This window comes from Schistocerca cancellata, chromosome 8 (assembly GCF_023864275.1).
Source record: "Schistocerca cancellata isolate TAMUIC-IGC-003103 chromosome 8, iqSchCanc2.1, whole genome shotgun sequence".
In the NCBI taxonomy this organism is placed as follows: domain Eukaryota; kingdom Metazoa; phylum Arthropoda; class Insecta; order Orthoptera; family Acrididae; genus Schistocerca; species Schistocerca cancellata.
In genome coordinates, this window is record NC_064633.1 from 381,812,488 (window position 1) to 381,835,747 (window position 23,260).

Consider the following 23,260-nt stretch of genomic DNA (forward strand, 5'->3'; position numbering starts at 1 on the left):
TAATTGTTACACAGTACCTACTGCATAATTTAACACAGCCTTTTTTCCAAAAAACTGTATATTTTTTAATATATAAATAAAAAATTGCAAAAAAATGTTGTGAATTTTCATTACAATTGAAAAAAAAATCTTTAATAACTGAACTAAAATTTTGTAAAATCCCTGTGTTAATAATAATAAATAATCTGTAAATAGTTCAACTTCCTACCTCAAATACTTTGTGAGGAAAGGTGTATTTAATAAGCGTTATTTTAACATTGCAAGTATAGGGCGTTCCGGAGCCCCTTAAATGTGATTTGCAGGGTATCATTGTAGATGTAGATTTAAATGTAGATGTACAGACCAGTACACATTATCTTCTTTTTGCTATTCTAGAACACATCATCTCCTTTTTGCTATTCTAGAACGTCTCCTCGTCGACCCCTCTTGGAGCATACAATCGACTAGCAACGAACATAGCACTTCATTGCCATGAGCCAGGTTCATTCGTAATGGGGGTCGGATCACCGCCTGATACCATTCTAGACCAACTACAGCGCTGCAAAGCGACCAGTGAGATCATTTGAGGGACATGACTATTTTTTGCTGCCATCGTTTTGTATATACGTCTGCTAGCACCTTTATCTACTTTTCAATGCTTGCTTTATAAGTAACATATCGTAGTAGTAATATCTGTCGCTCGTAATGTAATAATAGTTGTTTATGCCATTTCTTTCTTTATTTGTAACATTGCTGGCCCTTACTTTCCCTAAACGTTTGGTTACATTTCTGGAATTATCATACATCCCATCAGGAGATGCTTTATGATACCTATTACAGATCAATTAATTTCTTCGAAACATACATATTATTTACAGATTCCGTAATCTCGCTAGAACTTTCACCTGCATTTGAGGTTCCATTGAAATCTCAATCGATTGCGGTGTTACATTTGGCCATCTCCATGCCTCTGAATACAGTAAACATGTGTTTTGTTATAACTGTGCCAAATTCAGGTTCAAAGTATGTATAGTTAGTTTAGTAATTTATCACTTATTAACACCATCAAGTAAAACAGTTCCAGTTGGATTACTTAGACGAGTTAGATGCGTTTCTGGATGAGGTATCAAATATATTTCTTCCCCCTACTTATACCTCCCGAGGAGAGCATGAATGTAAAATTAGAGAGATTCGAGCGCGCACGGAGGCTTCCAGACAGTCGTTCTTCCCGCGAACCATACCCGACTGGAACAGAAAATGGAGGTAATGACAGTGGCACGTGAAGTGCCCTCCACCACACACCGTTGAGTGGCTTGCGGAGTATAAACGTAGATGCAGATGTAGGTGGACATCTTAGCCAGCCCTGTGTAATATATTAGAACACATATAATTGTTCCAACCTGCACTGATAGGGTTAACTATATGATTGAACAATTTAATTACCGTGAAGTTACACTTCTGTTTCACAATACATCTAACGTAAGTGACGCGTTATGTGCCACACAACCTGAACTGTTTATGTCATTAACACAAGAGGACTACAGCAGTCCTTCTGAGATTAATGAGTTCTGAAATGGTCTAAATGAGATTTAAAATGATCCATCTCGACAGCCAGCAGGCTATCTTTCTGCCTCTGAGTTAGTTCCCACAACTCTGCACCATATGTTGTGATACTTTGAATAATTGAGTGGTAGATGGTATGTTTTGTTCTGCGCATTATGTTTTTGTTTCAGTTGTTTTATGGATCACTTGCCATGGCCAATGATTTTACCCCAAATAAAACTGTTGCATGTGCATCCACCCACTTTGTTTCTCTTCACTGCTCTTACATGTTAACATATCTATGTCGTAAGGAGTCGAGTACTTACAAATAGGATGGATTATATACGCCGTCATTTATTCTTACCTTTTGTTAAGGTTTCAACACTCCGCTGGTCACAAACAAATACGAAAAGCACAGTTGTTTCAGTTTCATGAAGTTTACCTGAGATCTCTTTAGGAATTAACTATATAACGTGGCACTGCATTTTCTCCAACATATGGTGTGTTTACTATACTTAGGGGACTGAAAATGGCATAATATAACACCGTAATCGACTGATAATAAATCGAGAAGTGCATCTCAATATGCTATCGTTTCTACCCTTTTTGTTAGTGCCTACTCGTTTCATATGTTGGTGACTATCACATTTTCTTGTCCGAAAGTGTTCCTTGTTCGTTTGTGAAGTCATATCCTCAAATATCCGAGCCAGTATATTCTTCTTCTTCTTCCTTATCCTCTTCTAACTGCTATCTTCCTTTCAAGAGTGTTCTGCAGCAGTTCAAACCTCTTTCCACTCATCATATGACCGAGAAACTATTTACTTCACCATGTTACTGCGCTTAGAACTTCTTTTACTACCTTAATTTTGTGCATGTCGTCGTCAGTAATTTTTTCTGTCCATGGAGCTTTTAACCATCTCGTGTATAGCCATATTTAAAATACTTCTTTTCGTTTGTTAGTCATCTCGTTCAAGTCCAGGTTTCAGCTCCACAGAATAGGATGGAAATAATGTAGCAATGTAGCGTTCTTAATTTTGTTTGGACTGAGAGGTGACGATTCTTGAGTACATCAGTCATTTTACAAAGCTCTATTCTGGCATTTTCAATACGGATTTTCATATTTTTAAACGCAATCCCCTTGATTGTCAGTGTTAGTTTCTAAATATGTGCGTCGGTTCATTTGCTCAACAAGCTTACTATTAACATTTATGTGACAGTTTGGTATGTCATTATAGCTCGTGACTATCAATTATGTTTCACTCACATTGATTTCTTGACGACAACATTCCTCACTTTGTAGATTATTTTGAGAATAAGTGCTAGAAACATTCAAAACTTTGTAGATAATTTTGGAGTAATTGTTAGAAACTTTTTCTGGAGGTGGTCTGAAGTTACTACATATTTATCTCATCGTTTTCTGCTATTGTGGCTATTTTTGTGGCATGATACTCAAATTACAGTTTTTATTGAATTGCTCTGTCACCCATTTCATTTGATCTATTTCTAACAGCTTCAGCAGTTCAGAGTGTGTCCACCTATTTTGGCATCTTTCATTGCTCTTACTGCTGATTCGCTTCTCCTGCTATAATACCTTGTTCCGTTTTCCCAGTGAGTTCAGGTGGATCTGGCCGATCGTTATGAAAGGGATCGTCCACATAGTTCATGCAAGCATGTATTCTTTTGTTTTTGTCGTTAATCGGCTTACCATCATCATTTACTAAGGTAGGTGAGAGTATTGATACTAAATCAAAATCATTTCTTTTGCTTTCTTATGGACATTAAAGTTGTCACAGTTACATCAAAAAGTTTCAAACTCTGAGTAGTTTTCTTTCAGTTCTACTTTTGCTTTTCTGATTTCCCCCTTGATCTGTATTCACCTAGGTTTGCCTTGTAGCTTCTTCTAAGATTCATTACTTGTAATATGTCGTCAATCATTCATGACTTTGTTTTCCTTGTTACAGGCTGAAACATTTCTTTTGTGATGGTTCTGAATCTTTCATATAAATTAGCAATCATTTTCCTACCTTCACAACGTCAGAAGGTATTCTGACAATTTCGTTCAGTGAGTTTTTCCATAGTTTCCAGGCTGTCATATTAAAACCAATAACCCGGGAACTGCTGAACAACAAACAAGTATCAACTGTTTTGAATAGTAAACAAATGGTACTTGTCTCAGAAGGTGTGGTGGCAGTGTAAGGATACAGCTTCTTTCATCTATCAATTAGCATTATCTGTGTTCGAGGTCTTTTCGTTTGATGATTCGTAGACAAGACTTCTATGTCAGTTTCAGTGGAAATTTTGCGCGATTTAATGTGCTAATGTAGCACCAACGAGATGGGATGTACGAGGTCGGAAGCGCGGCGTCCTAGAGTTGCTGGCGGCGTTTGTATTTGTGACTGCAATCACCTCCTGATTGGCGGTGGAAATTACTTTTCATCAGTGCGCAGCGGCGGCAACGGCGGAAGCGCCGGTTTGCGGCACAATGGCGGCTCGCATCACCAGCAATTAAGCAGAGTGAGCCTTTATGTGGCCGTAGCCGCCGCCCCCGCCACCCCCGCCGCCCTCGCGACCTCACCAGCAGGGCGGCGCTCTGGAAGTGCGACCCGCCGTGGCACCGCGGCTGCCGCTTTATCTGACTAGCAGGGAGCGGGCAAAAATAATTAAACTTTCCGCTGCTCGCTTGCGCTCTCAAAAGGTCACGAAAATTTATTAGGACGTCATGGACTGAATGGTCAAGTTGCGCTTGCTTGACGACGTGGCTCGATTAAAAAAGATATTTGCATTACTATGATGAAAATCCAGTATCGAAGAATCACTATACAGAAAGTAGACTGGCGGTAGTTCCACTGTTTAACTGACATCCTGAGACCCTGGGTTGGGATGGAACCTGAAATGTGTCCTCTTTCGAGTTCTGGACAGATTCAGTCAACTGACCAATGGGAGAATCATCAGCTTGTAGATTGAGAGACCACACATAGTATACTGAATCACCCAATAAAGGGATCTGGATAATGCTGTGAATGTCTGTTGAGGTGCCAGGCTGTTACCAGACGGACCTAGAGTCCACAACGGAATCCCAATTGGGCCTCATCGCTTGCTGTATGGTTATAGTCATAGAACAATAGAACAGCATTGAATTATCAAATCCCTGGAATACAGCCAGGTAACTGTAACATGTTTCTCTAGCAGAAAAAGATGTACGATGGTGGTTTCCACATACAGATTCAGAGGCTCCCTATCACACGATGGGACAACATTGCAAACACAAATATCCCATGGGAAAATTAAGGAGGCCAGTACAGACTAGAATAATCGTTTGATGAGTCGGGTGACGAGATGGGTTTGGGTTTAATAGAGCCCGCTTGACCAATCAAACCGCCAGATAATACCCAACTTTGCTTCATGACAGTGGGCATTTTCTGACAGAATTTTATTTGTGGTCGTGGCATGCTAAAGCATTGTCGACAGAAAATCGTACAATGCAGTTACATAAATCTTGTCGACACAATTGACTGAAAGAAACATGTAATAACTACTGTGGTGGTCAATTAAGATGTTGCGCCTTGCATAGAATCGCCATTGTCAAAGTTTCCTTTGTGTCTACGATACAATACCTCGGCAGAATGCACTGTGGTTGCTCATGAAACTGCTTGTAACCACCCTATCCCTAGTTTCCTGGATAACAGTTTTTTCAGGCAATATAAGATTTGTGGTAGAGTTAATGCACAAGCGTTCAAGGAGGTTACTCGCAGAAGGTGGTGAAGAGAAATCACAAAATCACGATAGGTGATATATCCATTGGAGTGAACACAAAGAACCCGGACACGTTCGATTATCCTGTTTTTGTCATCTGACTGATTGGATGTGGTTCATCACGAACTCCTCTCGTGTCTCAACATCTTCATCTCAGGGTGGCACTTGCATTCAATGTCCTCAATTATTTGTTGCATTTTTTCTCTGTTCCTCGACTGTTATTCCCTCCGTAGCGTCTTCAAGTGCTAAGAAAATATTCCCTGATGTCTTCACATACGTCCTACCATCCTATACCTTCTCCATGTCAGTGTTCTCCATATGTTCCTTTACACCCCGATTCTGCCGAAAACCTCTTCATTTGTTATCTCACTAGTCATCTAATCTTTAAAATAGTTCTACAGAATCATACTTCAAACGGGTCGATTCTCACCAGTCACTCAAAGGTTAATATCGTTCTACAGCATCATACCCCAAAAGCATCGATTCTCTTTTCTTCCGAAAATTTCTCATTCCATGATTCACTTCACATAATGTTGTGCTCCAAACAAACGTACATTCACAGAAATGTCTTCCTCAAGTTAAGCAGCCATGCCATCTTCAGTTGTTGTAGACTGATTTTCGTGTCCTCCTTGTTGCACCTATCTTACATTATTCCACTTCCGAGAAAGCAGAACTGCATTTCCTCGTTTATTTTGATGTCGAAAATTTTCATGTTAAGTTAAGCACTAATCTCATTATGCAACTGCACATTACCAACGTTTTTCTCTGGTTTACTTAATCAATATTTTGTACTCAATAGATTTTTAATTTCATTCAACATTTCAGTCTCATCATCGGATCTTATCATTGATACCCTTTCATCCCGAATTTATGTCCACTCCTGAATTTTTCATTTATGTTCGCCACTGCTCCTTGTAAGTACAGATAGAACAGTAGAGGTGAATGACTGAGTCTCTGTCTTGCACCCTTTCTAATCCGAACTACTTGCTCTATCTCTTACATTCTCATTGTTAGTTATTGACTTTTATACTTCATCAAGCAGTCCCTACCCTCGAAATGCTTTCACCGTACTCCGTCCACCAATTACCTTAATCCTGTACCACAAATTCGTCATTAAATCTTAAAGGTTATGGCTTTTCTTCTTATTTCACCCACAGTTTGTTTTGGCTTACCAGGATGCTGAATTTGTTCTTTGACGAACATTTCTTTATCTACCTTTTAACTTTTCCCTTAAATAATTTCACTTGAAGTTCCCTGCACTTCCTACTTATTCCCTTCCCAACCCAATCACAATGCTATATTCGTTTTCTTTTCCTCATAATTTTGTATTTTGTATTTATTCAGTTGTCCAAGACTTCCTGTAAGCTACTTTGCTTATATCCATATCAATTATCGAACTTCGGTATTTGTTCTTTTACAGATGTCCAATCCTCTTCAAGTGAGCAGTTTCCTGTGGTACTCATTATCGTAGTAACTACAGCCTGAATAATCTTCAAACACACACCATTTTCCCTCAGTACTTGAATATGACACTTATTTCTATATTGTTTTAAGTTGAAACAACTCTTCATCTTCAGTTAATTGAGATCTGAGTCTGTATGCGTACCTGGTACATCTTACAATACAACATATTTTTACAGAATTACTGTTTCAGTATGATGTAATCTAGGTGGAATCTTTCTTTGTCTGTAGTTCGTTTCCAAGTATAGCTCCACTTGTAATTTTAGACTGTAAATTCTCTACTTCTTATAATTTAAAATTATAGCATCTCTCAATTAGTCTTTCTCCTATTATATTCCTACTACAGTGTCTTTTAGTTACATACTATTCATATGTACACTCAATTCTTAGCTAGGGCAATGTGTTTTGGGGAACAAATGCACAAAATATGAACACAATTTTCAAACTCCAGGAAAGAGCCATAAGAATAATAGCCAAAAATAGTAGTCGAGCTCATTGTAAAGATCTGTTCAAGACATTGGGGATGTTAACTGCACCATGTGAATACATTTACAAGTCAGTTGTACACATCAAAGATAGCATGGACAATTACTGCACAAACAGCTCTGTCCATGACCATGGAACAAGAGCTACACTCAACTTACATTCACCAAGAAAAAATAAACATGAAACTCAAAACAGAATTTTCTACCAATGAATTAAGCTGTACAATAAATTACCAAAATAGATTAAAGAAACTGCAAAAATACACTTATTTAAAGCGTCTGCTAAGAAGTGCCTGTTATGCAATACATTTTATACATTGAAGGAATACTTAGAACAGAGTCGGGGTTTGCTGAAAAAAAGTTACACAAAGAAATAATAATAATGATTATAAAACATCCAACATTGCACGTAACAACCCTACACTGTTTTTCCCTTCGTTTTTCATTTTCTATAAATACTAACCTCCAGGCTATGCATAGCACAACGCCAACACCTCCTCCTCTTTCTGAACTCAACATCTCACTCATTATAGAGGGATTTGAGTCAGTTTTTCAGGATAGCAACTGGGAAGTTCCGGTACAGAAAATGGCCCAGAGAACATCGGTGTGTGTGTGTGTGTGTGTGTGTGTGTGTGTGTGTGTGTGTATTGAGTGAAGTGTTACGAAACTACTTGTGTATAATGTGTGCAGTGACTGATAGTGAGATATAAGTGAAGAGCGTGGCATTACAGGATTTAATGAGTTATTTGTGAAAAAGTATTGTATCCCAGGAGTAAATTTAATTATTGCCTCTAACTAGAAGTCTGTAATTGTATGTGTATACGAATTAGCTTATTTTAAATTGGTCTAAACTTCTAAATACTTTCACATGTCCTATATCCTTGTAAAAAGAGATCTACAGATGAATAAAGCTACTACTGCTACTACTACTACTACCAAGCTCATATACTGTTGCAGCTGTGGCTTCATGACAACACTCCCACCACCGTGATTGTTAGATCTGAATATTGCCCTATATAATTATCTATTCAATGTGATGATACGCTTCATCTCTTCACGTTCTGCCAGTGACATCGGCATGCATACCAGGATTATTGATGTTATTGATTTGCTGTGGAGTCTGCTGAGAATAATCGTATCAATGAATTGTCCACTGTAACTCACCCCCTGCCATTATTCCGACCTATTCGTAAGGACGCTATACCATTTTCTGTGGTTTGCCTCAATGACCGCCACTAAAACTAGGTTGGGCATTTGCATTTTTCATGTTTTTGAGCTTTCCTATCGAGTTCAAACTTTTAATATTCTATGCTCCTAGCAGTAGATACCCTCTCACGGGTTATTCATATTTTCCAGCTTCCCAACTGCACTCGAACTTTTAATAGTCTATGAACCTACTCGTAGAATTTTAAGTTCTCATCGATTATTTGATGTTTCTCTGACAGTGACATTACCCTCGGCAGTGTCCTCCGAGACTCCGGAATATTTTGCAAATGGTCATAATCATCATGACACTTTGTCAGTCACCTTCCACTTGTCCTGTAGACATACATTGCATCTTTAATTCTGTCGTTTCAGATGCCTCGTGCTACTTTGTACAGTTAATTGTAGCTGACCCTTGTCATCCCAAGAACAAGAGGATGCATCGAAAGAACAAGGGTGACTCCTCACAGCGGAAGCCTTCGACTGCCATTACAGTTGTGTATCATAAAACTGACTGTGGAGAATCAAATAAATTTTGTTTTTTAGCTTAGGAGCATGTGTGCACCTATGTGATTTGTTGGCTCTGGCCGCCTGTACCTGTTTGACCAACATTACACTACCAACAACGGAAGTCGAAAGTCGAACTCAGTGCTTGACTGCAGGAATCGGGGACATAACCTCTTTTTCAAGTGCCTTTATCCTGCATTGGCGCAGGGCCAGCAAGATCATTAACGGGTTAGGCAAGGTTAATTTGAGATATGGCAGGATGCCCTTTCTGTCGCATTTCACCTCCTAAATCCCCAACCTCCGTCGCTCCAAATCCGTCCTGCGCCCCCTGCACGGAATATGTGCAACCCACCTGTTGACGTGTAGTGTTATTCATGTGAAAGGCTAGGTGGAGCGGTACTTCGTTAACACCCCACTGTTCACACTGTGGGATGCGGCAAACCGCCTAAAAACCACATCCAAGCTAAGCGAGACACCCAACCTCATCATCAGTCCGCCAGGAGGGTTGTATCCAGTTCCAGTGCACCTCCGCATTCTGGACGCGTCGCTTTAGCATGCTCAGCTATCCAGGTGGGTGGAGATTTTGACGTGTAAATTTATTCATGTGAAACAGTAAGTAGAGGGGGAAATCGTTACCAGCCTACTGTTAACCTTGTGGAATATGGGAAGCCGCCTAGAAACCACATCCAGGATACTCGGAACACCGACCCTCATCGTCAAGCCAGCAGGCGGGTTGTATTTGGTGCCGGCGCACCTCCCCGTCACAGAAGCGTCGTTTTAGGGTGAACAACTATCCAGGCAGGTGCAGCTGTTGACGTTTAGTGTTACTCATGTGAAAGGGTAAGTGGAGCAGGCCTTTGTTACCAACCCACTGTTCTTCTTCTGGGATGTGTCAAACCACCTAAAAACCACATCCAGGCTATGCGGAACACCGACCCTCGTCGTCAGTCCATCGGGTGGGTTGTATCCGGTGCCAGCATACCTCCCCATTCTGGAAGCGTCGTTTTACTATGCACAGCTATCCAGGTGGGTGCAGCTGTTAACGTGTGGTGTTATACATGTGAAACAGTAACTGGAGTGGGACTTTGTTAAGAGGCCACTGTTCTTTTTGTGGGATGGGGCAATCCGTCTAAAAACCACATCCAGGCTACATGGAACACTAACCCCCATCGTCACTGCACCGGGTGGGTTGTATCTGGCGCAGGCGCTACTCCCCATTCCAGAAGGGTCGTTTTAGCATCCACAGCTATACAGTCGGGTTCAGCTGTTGAAGTGTAGTGTTATTCATGTGAAAGGGTAAGTGGAGCGGGACTTCGTTACCAGCCTACTGTTCACCTTGTGCGATGTGGCAAAGGGACTAAAAACCACATCCAGGCTACACGCAACACTGACCCTTATCGCCGGTCCACTGGGCGGGTTGTATACGGTGCCAGCATACCACCCCGCCCTGGAAGCGTCGTTTTAGTATGCACAGCTATGCAGGCTGGTGCAGCTGTTGATGTGTTGTGTTATTCATGTGAAAGAATAAGTGGAGTGGGAGTTCGTTACCAGGCCACTGTTTTTCTTGTGGGAGGTGGCAGACCGCCTAAAAACCACATCCCGTTCATACGAACCACCGACCTTCGTTGTGAGTCCGCCAGCAGGGTTGTATCTGGTGCCAGATCACCTCCCCATTCCGGAAGCATCCATTTAGCATGCACAGATATCCTGGCGAGAGCAGCTGTTGACGTGTAGTGTTTTTTATATGAGAGTGCAAGTGGAGCAGGACTTCATTACCAGCCCACCGTTCACCTTGTGGGATGTGGCAAACCACCTGAAAACCACATCCAGGCTAAGTGGAACACCGACACTCGTCGTCAGTCCGCCGCTAGGGGTTGTATCCAGTGCCGGTGCACCACCCGTTCAGGGAGCGACATTTTAGCATGCACAGCTATCCAGGTGGGTGTAAATTTTGATGTGCAGTGATATTAGCGTAAAAGGGTAAATTGTGTGGGATTTTGTTACTAGCCTACTTTTCACCTTGTGGTATGTGGCAAACTGCCTAGAATCCACATCCAGGCTATGCAGAACACCGAACCTCGTCCTCAGTTCGCCGGGCAGGTAGTATCCGGTGCCGGCGCACCTCCCCGTACTGGGAGTATCGTTTTAGCATGCACAGCTATCTAGGCGGGTGTAAATTTTGATGTGCAGTGTTATTAATGGATGTGGCAAACTGCCTAAAATCCATATCTAGGCTATGCGGAACATCGACCCTCGTCGTCAGTCCGCCGGGATGGTTGTATCCAGTGCCAGCACACCTCCCCGTTCTGGAAGCATCGTTTTAGCATGCACAGGTATCCAGGCTGGTGCAGCTGTTGATCTGCAGTGTTATTGATGTGAAAGGGCAAGTGGAGCTGCACTTCGTTACCAGCGCACTGTTCACCTTGTGGGATGTGGCAAACTGCCTAAAAACCACATCCAGGCCATGTGGAACACCGAGCCTCGTCATCAGTCAGCCATTTGGGTTTTATCCGGCGCATCTCTCCGTTCCGGGAACGTCGTTACCAGCCCACTGTTCATCTTGTGGGATGTGGGAAACCCCAAAAAACCACACCAAACACCGACCCTCATCGTCAATGCGCCGCGCGGGTTGCATCTGGACCCTGTGCACCTCTCCATTCCGGAAGCTTCGTTTTAACATCCACAGCTATCCAGGCGGGTGCAGCGGTTGACGTGTAGTGTTATTCACGTGAAATGGTAAGTGGAGCGAGATTCGTTACCAACCTACTGTTCACCTTGTAGGATGTGTCAATCCGCCTAAAAACCACATTCTGGCTACGCGGAACACCGACCCTCGTCGTCAGTCCTCCGGGCGGTTGGTATCCAGTGCCAGCGCACCTCCCTGTTCGGCAAGCGTTGTTTTTGTATGCACAGCTATCCAGGAGGGTGCAGCTGTTGACGTGTAGTGTTATTCATGTGAAATGGTGTATGGAGCGGGACTTCATTACCAGGCCACTGTTCTTCATGTGGGACGTGGCAATCCGGCTAAAAAGCAAATCCAGGCTACATGGAAGACCGACCCTCATCGTCAGTGCAGCGGGCGGGTTGTATCTGGTGCCAGCGCACCTCCCCGTTCTGGGAGCTTCATTTTAGCATGCACATCTATCCACGCGGGTGTAGATTTTGACGTGTAGTGTTATTCATGAGAAAGGGTAAGTGGAGCGGGACTACGTTACCAGCCCATTGTTTTGCTTGTGGGAAGTGTCAAACTTCCTAAAAACCACATCCAGGCTACACGGAACACCAACCCTCGTCGTCAGGCCACTAGGCGGGTTTTATCTGGTGTCGGCGCATCTCCCCATTCCAGGGACTTCGTTACCAGAACACTGTTCTTATTGTGGGATGTGTCAACCGCCTGAAAACCACATCCAGGGTACGCCGAGCACTGTCCCTGGTCGCCAGTTTGCCAGATGGTTTGTATCCGGTGCCGGCACATCTCTCCATTCCAGGAGCGTCGTTCTAGCATGCACATCTATCCAGGCCGTTGTAAATTTTGATGTGTAGTGTTATTCATGTGAAAGGATAAGTGGAGTGGAACTTTGTTACTAGCCTACTTTTCACCTTGTGGGATGTGGCAAACTGCTTAAAATCCACATCTAGGCTTTGCATAACACCGACCCACGTCGTCAGTCCGCCAGGTGGGTTGTATCCGGTGCCAGCACACCTCCACGTTCAGGAAGCGTCGTTTTAGCATGCACAGCTGTCCAGCCTGGTGCAGCTGTTGACGTGTAGTGTTACTGATGTGAAAGGGTAAGTGGTGCGGCACTTTGTTACCAGCCCACTGTTTACCTTGTGGGATGTGGCAAACCGCCTAAAAACCACATCCAGGCTATGCAGAACACCGACTCACGTCGTCAGTCCGCCAGGTGGGTACTATCAGCTGCCGGCCCATCTCTCCGTTCCGATAACTTCGTTACCAGCCCACTGTTCACCTTGTGGGATGTGGGAATATGCCTGAAAAGCACATCCATGCTACACGGAACACCGACCCTCATTGTCAGTGCGCCGGGCGGTTTTTATCTGGTGCCGGCGCACCTCCCCGTTCCGGAAGCTTCGTTTTAGTATCCACAGCTGTCCAGGCAGGTGCAGCTTTTGATGTGTAGTGTTATACATGTGAAAGGGTAAGTGGACTGGGACTTCGTTATTAGCCCATTGTTCTTCTTGTGGGATGTGTCAAACCGCCTAAAAACCACCTCCAGGCTATGCGGAACACCAACTCTCATCGTCAGGCCACCAGGCGGGATGTATCTGGTGCCGGCACATCTCCCCATTCCTGGGACTTCGTTACCAGTCCACTGTTCACCATGTGGGATGTGGGAAACCGCCTAAGAACCACATCCAGGCTACACAGAACACCGACATTCATCGTCAGTGCGCCAGGCAGGATGTATCTGGTGCCGGCGCACCTCCCCGTTCCTGAAGCGTCGTTTTAGACTGCACAGCTATCGAGGCGGGTGCAGCTGTTGATGTGTAGTGTTATTCATGTGAAACGGTAAGTGAAGCGGGATTTCGTTACCAGCCCACTGTTCTCATTGTGGGATGTGTCAAACCGCATAAAAACCACATCCAGGCTATGCAGAGGACCGACCCTCGTCGTCAGTCCGCCGTGTGGGTTGTATCCGGTGCCAGCGCATCTTTCCATTCTGGGAGCGTCGTTTTAGCATGCACATCAATCCACGCTGGTGTATTTTTATGTGTAGTGTTATTCTTGTGAAAAGGGAAGTGGTGTGGCACTGTTTACCTTGTGGGATGTGGCAAACCACCAAAACACCACATCAAGGCTACGCGGAACACCGACCCTCATTGTCAGTCCGCCAGGCGGGTTGTATCCGGTGCCGGTGCATCTCCCCGTTCTGGGGACTTCGTTACCTGCCCACTGGTCCCCTTGTGGGATGTGGGAAACCGCCAAAACACCACATCAAGGCTACATGGAACAACGACCCTCTTCGTCAGTGCGGCATGTGGGTTGCATCTGGTGTCAGTGCACCTCCCTGTTCCGGGTGCATCTTTTTAGCATGTTTATCTATCCAGGCGAGTGTAGATTTTGATGTGTAGTGTTATTCATGTGAAATGGTAAGTGGAGCAGGACTTCGTTACCAGCCCATTGTTCTTCTTGTGGGATGTGTCAATCCGCCTAAAAACCACATCCAGGCTATGCGGAACACCAACCCTTATCATCAGGCCACGAGGCAGGTTGTATATGGTGACGGCGAATCTCCCCATTCCTGTGACGTCATTACCAGCCAACTGTTCACCTTGTGGGTTGTGGGAAACCGCCTAAAAATCACATCCAGGCTGCACAGAGCACTGACCCTCAGCGTCAGTGCGACGGGCGGGTTGCATCTGGTGCCAGCGCACCTCCCCATTCCTGAAGCATCATTTTAGTATGCACAGCTATGCAGGTGGGTGCAGCTGTTGACGTGTAGTGTTATGCATGTGAAACGGTAAGTGGAGCGAGACTTCGTTACCAGCCCACTGTTCTTATTGTGGGATGTGTCAAACCGCCTAAAAACCAAATCCAGGCTACGCAGAGCACCGACCCTCGTCGTCAGTCCGCCGGGTGGGTTGTATCCGGTGTCGGCGCATCTCTCCCTTCCGGGAGCATCGTTTTAGCATGCACATCTATCCAGGCTGGTGTAAATTTTGATGTGTAGTGTTATTCATGTGATAGGGTAAGTGGAGTGGGAATTTGTTACTAACCAACTTTTCACCTTGTGGGATGTGGCAAACTGGCTAATATCCACATCCAGGCTATGCGTAACATCGACCCTCGTCATCAGTCCGCAGAGTGGGTTGTATCCGATGCCGGCGCATCTCTCTGTCCCGGGAACTTCGTTACCAGCCCACTGTTTACCTTGTGGGATGTGGCAAACCGCCTAAAAACCACATTCAGGCTACGCGGAACACCCACCCTCGTCGTCAGTCCGCAGGTTGGGTTGTATCTGGTGCCGGAGAACCTCCACGTTCCAGGAGCGTCGTTTTAGCATTCACAGGTATCCAGGCGGGTAGTATCAAGCAATCACACGAGAATATACAATTAACAACGGAACTCGACATTGTATGAGTGAATATTACACATTGATCAAATCATTCGCTAAATGATATAAAAATTGAAAAGTCTGATCCTGGTCATTTTGCAACACAACCCAGCGCTGTGGGATTATTCCCCATAATTTAAAAAAGGTTCCATCACAGAAGTATCTCACGAAGAAAACTGAATAATGATATATTTCTAAGACATAATCTTGTTCGATACCGTGTCCTGTGCAAGTAACTATGTGGTTACAGAAGTACGTACAGTGCAACGTGCATTCCGGAAACAACGACTAAACTTACCTCTCCTAATTTTAGTCATGCAATAGTAAGGGATATTTAGAACTAATGATGTTGGAGAGCTGTATACTGTTTAGATGTTTGAGTCTTTATATCATGGATAATCATTGAATAGACAGATTGGAGTAGGGTGTTGCTAACAGTTGCTCTCAATATGACGTCACACACTCATGCCTCAAAAATTACGTACCAAAATGAAATAAATTTCTTGGGAGAACATAAATATATGTTATTAATACTGAACTGATACTCGGTATTAAATTTAAAGTGATGAAGAATATACACATTGTGGGAACAACAGTACACAAAACATGAATCGAATTTCTAGTAATCACGGAAATACATATTTTCTATACACGTCTTCGAATAAGGGACTGAACAATCTAAAATGCAGGAGAGAATGACAAAAGTGAGTGCATGATGCACAGGATTAAGTAATTATGACACGATCCTTCAACACCCTCCTTATTATTTAACACCTCTGTGCCTCTTCAGTGCCTCACAGCTAAATACCAGATCACCTACAGAATCAAGCAACAATTCAGTACGCAAAATGCTATCAAAATGAATATGCGAGTTCGAAAAATGAGGACAGAAAGTTATCAAATATTGCCTACAAACAATCACCGCGTAAAAATTGAACTCTCTCTCAAAATAACTTCAAAACTGCTACTCCCATCACCAAACTGCTCCAACTTTCTTGCTTCGACATACGGTATAACACTATGGTATAACACGGCTACACATACACTCTCGGCCTCACGCCCTACTTGATAAAATGCTACTCTCATTGGCTGAAAGCAAGCGGAACTTCCCAGAGATCATTACAGCTGTGCGTCACTGAGATACACGTAGTTAGCGGTCTAATACCAATTAAAGACTATTTCACTATAAAAAAAGTAAATTCAAAGTAGTCTTTCAGACTCTTCTTTCAATGTTTCGATCTTTCGTACCTGGCCATCTTACAGTGGCGCTGAGGGGCTTCCGTTCCGTCAAGTGCCTCACAACCAACGGAACCCATTCCGAGAAGAACAGTTAAGGAACGACGATTGGTTCAGAGACTGGCTGTGGAAGCTGAACCTAAATAAATGTAATTAAAAGGTTCTGGGTTCCTGCCGAGTAACAGTACTGCAATACCGTGACCTGCTGACGAGTGTCATGCTCATTATATGATTTCGTCACAAGATAATGAGTATCATACTTTATTAATACGTCCTAATCCACAGTCCGGGAATGTCTTCATTCGGACATAAATGTACAATATTACGAATAAATTGGTGAAGATATCCCGTATATTCTATTACAGTAGTGCTGGCAAATAACTGGAAACAGTAACGAATATAAACTCCCTAGTAGGTGCCTAAAGTGGTATAATCATGGATAACAAATTACAGGCAAAGTGCCTGGCTGAGATACTTTGAGTGAATTGTAAGAAAATGCAATTGATTCACGAAAGAAGTGCCGTACAAAACTCTTGAGTATTGCACATCAGTCTGGAATACCTAATAGCTGACAATAACAGGGGTGACAGGAAAGGTACAAAGGAGACCATCGCATATCGTAACGATCGGTGCGAGAGCGTTACGGAGGTACTCGGCAGCATCGAGCTGACTCTGTAGGATACATCTGCTACTAAAATTTCTGGAGAGCACAGTTCGTGATGAGTTCGGCAACATATTATTACTCTCCGCAGATGTCTTCCGGGAAGACCACGATCAAAAAATCACAGGAATTAGAGCTAATCTGATAGCTATCTTCTTTCAGAGTCCGACTTGTCGCGAAATCAAAACAACGGTGATAATCCGATGAAGCTGGGAGCAGATGAATTGTACAGTGTCTCTAGTATTCCCGTCAATCGCGTCACATCGGTTTCTTCAGTTCAGAGAGCACACTGAGAACATAAAAATGCCTAGAGAAGTAGTGTCTCTTGGCGAATGTGAATATCGTGCTCTAATTCGCTTTGTTCCTTCTGAGGGGCTCAGTGTAGTACGGTGCTCAGGCGGATGCAGTGTTCCTTGATTTCAGTATTCGACACCGTCCCACACTGCCGTTTAATGAAAAAAATGCTAGCTTCCAGAGTACCGGAGCAGACCTGCGATTGGATTCAAGACTTTCTTGCAGATATAAGTCAACACTTCGCTCTTAACGGAACTAAATCGACAGATATAAAGGTAATATCCGGAGTACCACAGGGAAGTGTGATAGAACCGTAGCTGTTCACAGTATATGTATATAAATGATCTAGTAGAAAGTGTCGGATGATCTTTAATGCTATTCGCAGATGATTCAGTTGTTTATACCATAGAAGCAACGCCCGAAGATAGTAGAAATTTGCAGAACGAACTGCAGGGAACTGATGAATGGTGTAGAATCTGGCAGTTGACCCTGAACGTAAATAAATGTAACATTTTGCGCATTCATAGGAAAAGAAATCCAATAGTATACAGCTACACTATTAATGACAAACAGCTGGAGACAGCGTCTGCCGCAAAATATATAGGCGTAATTATCCAGAGCGACCTTAAGTGGAATGCCCATATAAAACAAGTAGTGGGGAAAACAGACGCAAGACTCAGATTCATCGGATAAATCTTAAAGAAATGTAACTGATCCACGAAATAAGTGGCTTATAAGGCGCTTGTTCGCTCGATTCTTGATTATTGTCCATCTATCTGGGATCACTATCAGGTAGGACTGATAGAAGAGATAGAGAAGATCCAAAGAAGAGCGGAGCTTTTCATCACGGGATCGTTTAGCTGGCGAGAGAGCATTGCGGAGATGCTAAAAAAACTGCTCTGGCACACGTTACAAGAGAGACATTGTGCATCACGGAGAGATTTGCTACTGAAATTTCGGACAGCAGTTTTCAGGAGTCAGACAACATATTACTTCCTACCACATACATACATCTCGCGTATTGACCACGAGGAGAAAATTCGAGAAATTAGAGCCAATACAGAGGCTTACCGTCAATCATTCTTTCACGCACTACTCTCGAGTGGAACAGGGTTGTTGGGATCAGATATTGGTACTGGAAGTACCCTCTGCCACACACCATTGTGTGGCTTGCGGAGTATGATGTAGATGTAGAGAAGACGAAGAACTGCTCATAGTTCTTACGATATACTGTTTAGAACCAACGTTTACCTTATTTTTTTGGTTCGAATGGGCGTTCCCGCTACATCCCTGAATACAGACTATTTTCCAGGAGCACCCTGTTTGTACCGTACTAGTAAATAAGTCGCAGCAGAAGAGGCGACTGTTGCAGTTCCGATTGTTGCTCATGCGACTCATGAAATTCTTTCTCCCGATGTTGGGTGATTGGCTGCTGCTGGAAAATTTGTTGTTGTTACTGTTGATGCTGCAGTTCCAGGTGCTGTTTTCACAACTTCGTAGACTCAAAATCCATGTGAAACACTGGGTAGTCGCGCGTGGCAAACGTCCTTGCAACCAATTTTCTATCACTACTCGAGTGTAGGTAGAAACAAACTTCATGATCATTCACACTGACAGTAACGCAGACCTATGGAAGAAATACGCTGTTCCGTGAGGCCTGTAACGACAGTGTATACATAATGAACGGTTAATACGAGGAATTACGTAATACACCAACGGCTGTACGGTGCTATAGAGCTACACGCAGAACCACACAACTGGCGAAACATAAACAGACATGGTTGAGTCCAAATACACGCACGGTGTGTTGATTGGGATGTTTTTACTGTACACGAGGAAGAATATCACACTTGATTTCGTCACCTTGGTGAATGCAGTGACTCCAGCGTTGCTAGTCTGATTGGACTGACGTATGGTTGTTGTTTTACTGAGTTCACGATATCGTGCACTTTGGAAGTGGCTTGTGAATCTTCTAGTTTCTTCCAGCCACTCGACGGTAATGGTTTAGTTCCAGGAGGCATAAAACCGTTTTACATCTGGTGAAAACTTCAGAATTCTGTAACTGTTTCTTAATTCTGGTCACCTTTGTAGTCTTCTAGTATGATTACTGGAATACGGTATTTGTGCCAATCTTTAGGTCTTGTTTTTTCGCCTTTTGTAGGGTTTTTATGTTGTCCCATAGTAATTTAAATTTGTTGTACTATCACTGACCGGTTCCATTAATTGTGGATCCTGAGATTTCATGTAATCTCTTAGTCCAACTTAATGAGGGCTTTCGTGGGCTGTAATGCCTGTATCCTTCCTTTCCTGTTTGTTGTCATTGCTGTGGAACCTTACGTAAGCGATAGTAGGATGAGCGATAGTGCTTCATCAATTATTGTCTTTTCTGTCATGTATTCAACAGACATATGGAAAATATAGTGCGCCGTCTAGTGTTCTTCGGAAGCATTTTGCATCTGGTTCCCATGGACTCCCAACATTGATAATGGTGACTTTGTCTTTTAAGATAGTTTTCTTCATAAAATATATTGCAGTTATGTCTTCTGCGTTTATTGTGATTTTATTAGTCCTGTATAACTTGATAGTCTTGTTAATATGTCGTTGCAAGAGATAAACATGTTGGTGTTTATGTACGTCAATTGGTTTGTGATTTGTGGTAGTTGGCATTTGGACACAAGTACATTGTCATTGACGTAGCGGATTAAATGAAATTCGTGCCAGTACAGAGGCTTGTGGTATTCCGGTTGACAGTGTTTAGAGAGGTCACCGTTTCTCTCGTTTAGCCACCAGGAAAGATCTGTTTTGGGGAAAATCATGTACTATTTTGCTCTAGGAAGTTGCTAGTGACGTTTGTACCATCATTTTGTGGATTCGATGTAGTTGCCATATTTTACACTCCTGGAAATTGAAATAAGAACACCGTGAATTCATTGTCCCAGGAAGGGGAAACTTTATTGACACATTCCTGGGCTCAGATACATCACATGATCACACTGACAGAACCACAAGCACATAGACACAGGCAACAGAGCATGCACAATGTCGGCACTAGTACAGTGTATATCCACCTTTCGCAGCAATGCAGGCTGCTATTCTCCCATGGAGACGATCGTAGAGATGCTGGATGTAGTCCTGTGGAACGGCTTGCCATGCCATTTCCACCTGGCGTCTCAGTTGGACCAGCGTTCGTGCTGGACGTTTTTTTGTTTTTTTTTTTGTTTTTTTGTTTTAGGTTTTAGGGCGCAAAACTTCTATGGTCATTAGCGCCCAGCCCGTGACTTAAGACAGTAAAAAACCGAAATTGAAAACCAGCAGCAATGGGAACAAAGTCATAAAATTGGAGAAACTAAAAATAGAAGAATGCTTAAAAATCCACTACAGAAAGGGGGTGGTTGTCCCCAAAAAAAGCTTCAAATGACTGATGTCATTTCACTGTCACTAATAAACTGGAGAACGCGGTCGGCTGAGCGCGTGTCATCTGCTAAAATCGACGATAGATCAGGCGATAGCTGTAGACGGGAGCGTAACTGATTAAAATAGGGGCATTCAATTAAACGGTGTCTTACCGTCCACAGCTGAGAGCAGTGGGGACAGAGTGGGGGAGGATCGCCGCTTAAAAGATGTCGATGGCTAAAAAGACAGTGCCCTATCCGGAGTCTAGCTAAAATTACCTCCTCCCGACGACGCGTTCGGGAGGAAGAGGTCCAAGTGCAAGGAAGGGCTTTCACTTCCCGCAATTTATTACGGGGAAGTGCCGACCAATGCGCATGCCATAAATGAGCAACTTTGCGACATAAACCGCTCCGTAGATCGGTGAAGGGAAGCGACTGAATAGCTGGCCGAGGAAGAGAGACTGCAGCCTTGGCCGCCATATCGGCCGCCTCATTTCCACAGATACCAGCGTGTCCCTGGAGCCAGAGGAACGCCACCGAGACGCCCCCCAGGTGGAGCAAGCGCAGACAGTCCTGAAACCGGTGGACCAGAGGGTGCACAGGGTAAAGAGCTTGGAGACTGAGGAGAGAGCTGAGAGAATCGGAGCAGATAACGTACTGTATCCGCTGATGGCGGCGGATGTAGTGGACAGCCTGGAGAACAGCGTAAAGCTCCGCAGTATAAACCGAACACTGGTCGGGAAGCCGAAAGCGATTTGGGGTGTCGCCAACAATATAGGCACTCCCTACACCTAACGATGTTTTCGAGCCGTCGGTGTAAATAAATGTGGCGTCCGTCATTTGTGAACATAGAGCAGCAAATGCCCGACGATAAACAAGTGTAGGGGTTCCATCCTTGGGAAATGGACAAAGGTCACGGAGCAGGCAGATCCGGGGACGGAGCCAAGGCGGTGTTGTACCCCAAGTTGTCAAGAAGGTTTTAGGAAAGCGGAATGAAAGAGAATGGAGCAGTTGACGAAAGCGGACTCCCGGTGGTAGTAGGGAGGAGGGGCGGCCTGCATACCCTACATCAAAGGAGGTGTCGAAAAAAATGTCATGGGCTGGATTAGCAGGTATGGAAGACAGATGGCTAGCATAACGACTCAGGAGGACTGCTCGCCGATTGGACAGCGGAGGTTCAGCAGTCTCAGCATAAAGGCTTTCCACAGGGCTAGTGTAAAAAGCTCCAGACACTAAACGTAATCCACGGTGGTGGAGAGAGTCGAGACGCCGAAGAATAGACGGCCGAGCAGAGGAGTAGACTATGCTTCCATAATCAAATTTCGAGCGCACTAAGGCGCGATAGAGGCGGAGAAGGACCACTCGGTCCGCTCCCCAGGAGATACCATTCAGGACACGGAGGGTGTTAAGCGATCGCAGACAGCGAGCCGAAAGATAGGAAACGTGGGAGGACCAGCACAGTTTTCTGTCAAACATAAGACCCAAGAATTTAGCGACGTCTGAAAACGGAAGGTTGACAGGACCTAGATGTAAGGAGGGCGGAAGAAACTCCTAACGTCGCCAAAAATTGACACAAACGGTCTTACTGGGTGAGAAACGGAAGCCGGTTTCGATGCTCCACGAGTGGAGGCGATCGAGACATCCTTGAAGACGCCGTTCAAGAAGGCTGGTCCGTTGAGAGCTGTAGTAGATCGCAAAATCGTCCACAAAGAGGGAGCCCGAGACATCAGGAAGGAGACAATCCATAATTGGATTGATGGCAATGGCAAACAGTACAACACTCAGCACGGATCCCTGGGGTACCCCGTTTTCTTGGGAGAAAGTACGGGAGAGAGTGGTGTTTACACGCACCCTAAATGTGCGCTCTGCCATAAATTCGCGAAGAAAAAGGGGCAGCCGGCCTCGAAAGCCCCAAGAGAACAGTGTGCGGAGGATGCCTGTCCTCCAACAGGTATCGTATGCTCGCTCCAGATCAAAAAATATTGCTACCGTTTGGCGTTTCCGGCGAAAATTGTTCATGATGTAAGTGGAGAGAGCAACAAGATGGTCAACTGCAGAACGATGCTTCCGAAATCCGCATTGGGCTGGTGTTAAAAGACTGCGGGATTCCAGCCACCAAGCTAAACGGTAATTCACCATACGCTCCAAAACCTTACAGACACTACTCGTGAGAGAAATGGGGCGATAGCTAGAGGGGAGATGTTTGTCCTTTCCAGGTTTCGGAACGGGAACGACAACAGCTTCCCGCCACCGTCTGGGAAAGGTACTGTCGGTCCAAATTCGATTATAAAGGCGAAGGAGGTAACGCAGACTATGGGTTGATAAATGCAGCAACATTTGGACATGGATACCATCCGGTCCTGGGGCGGGGGAGCGAGAAGAAGAGAGGGCATGTTGGAGTTCCCGCATGGAGAAAACAGTATTGTAGCTTTCGTGATTTGGAGAGGAGAAAGCAAGATGTCGCACTTCCGCTGCACGTTTCTTCGGGAGAAACGCTGGCGGGTAATTTGAAGAGCTCAAAATCTCAGCAAAGTGCTGACCCAACGAGTTAGAAATTGCGGCGGGGTCCACTAAGGTATCATGCGCGACAGTGAGCCCAGAGACCGGGGAGAAACTAGGCGCGCCTGAGAACCGTCGAAGCCGACTCCAAACTTCCGAGGAGGGAGTGAA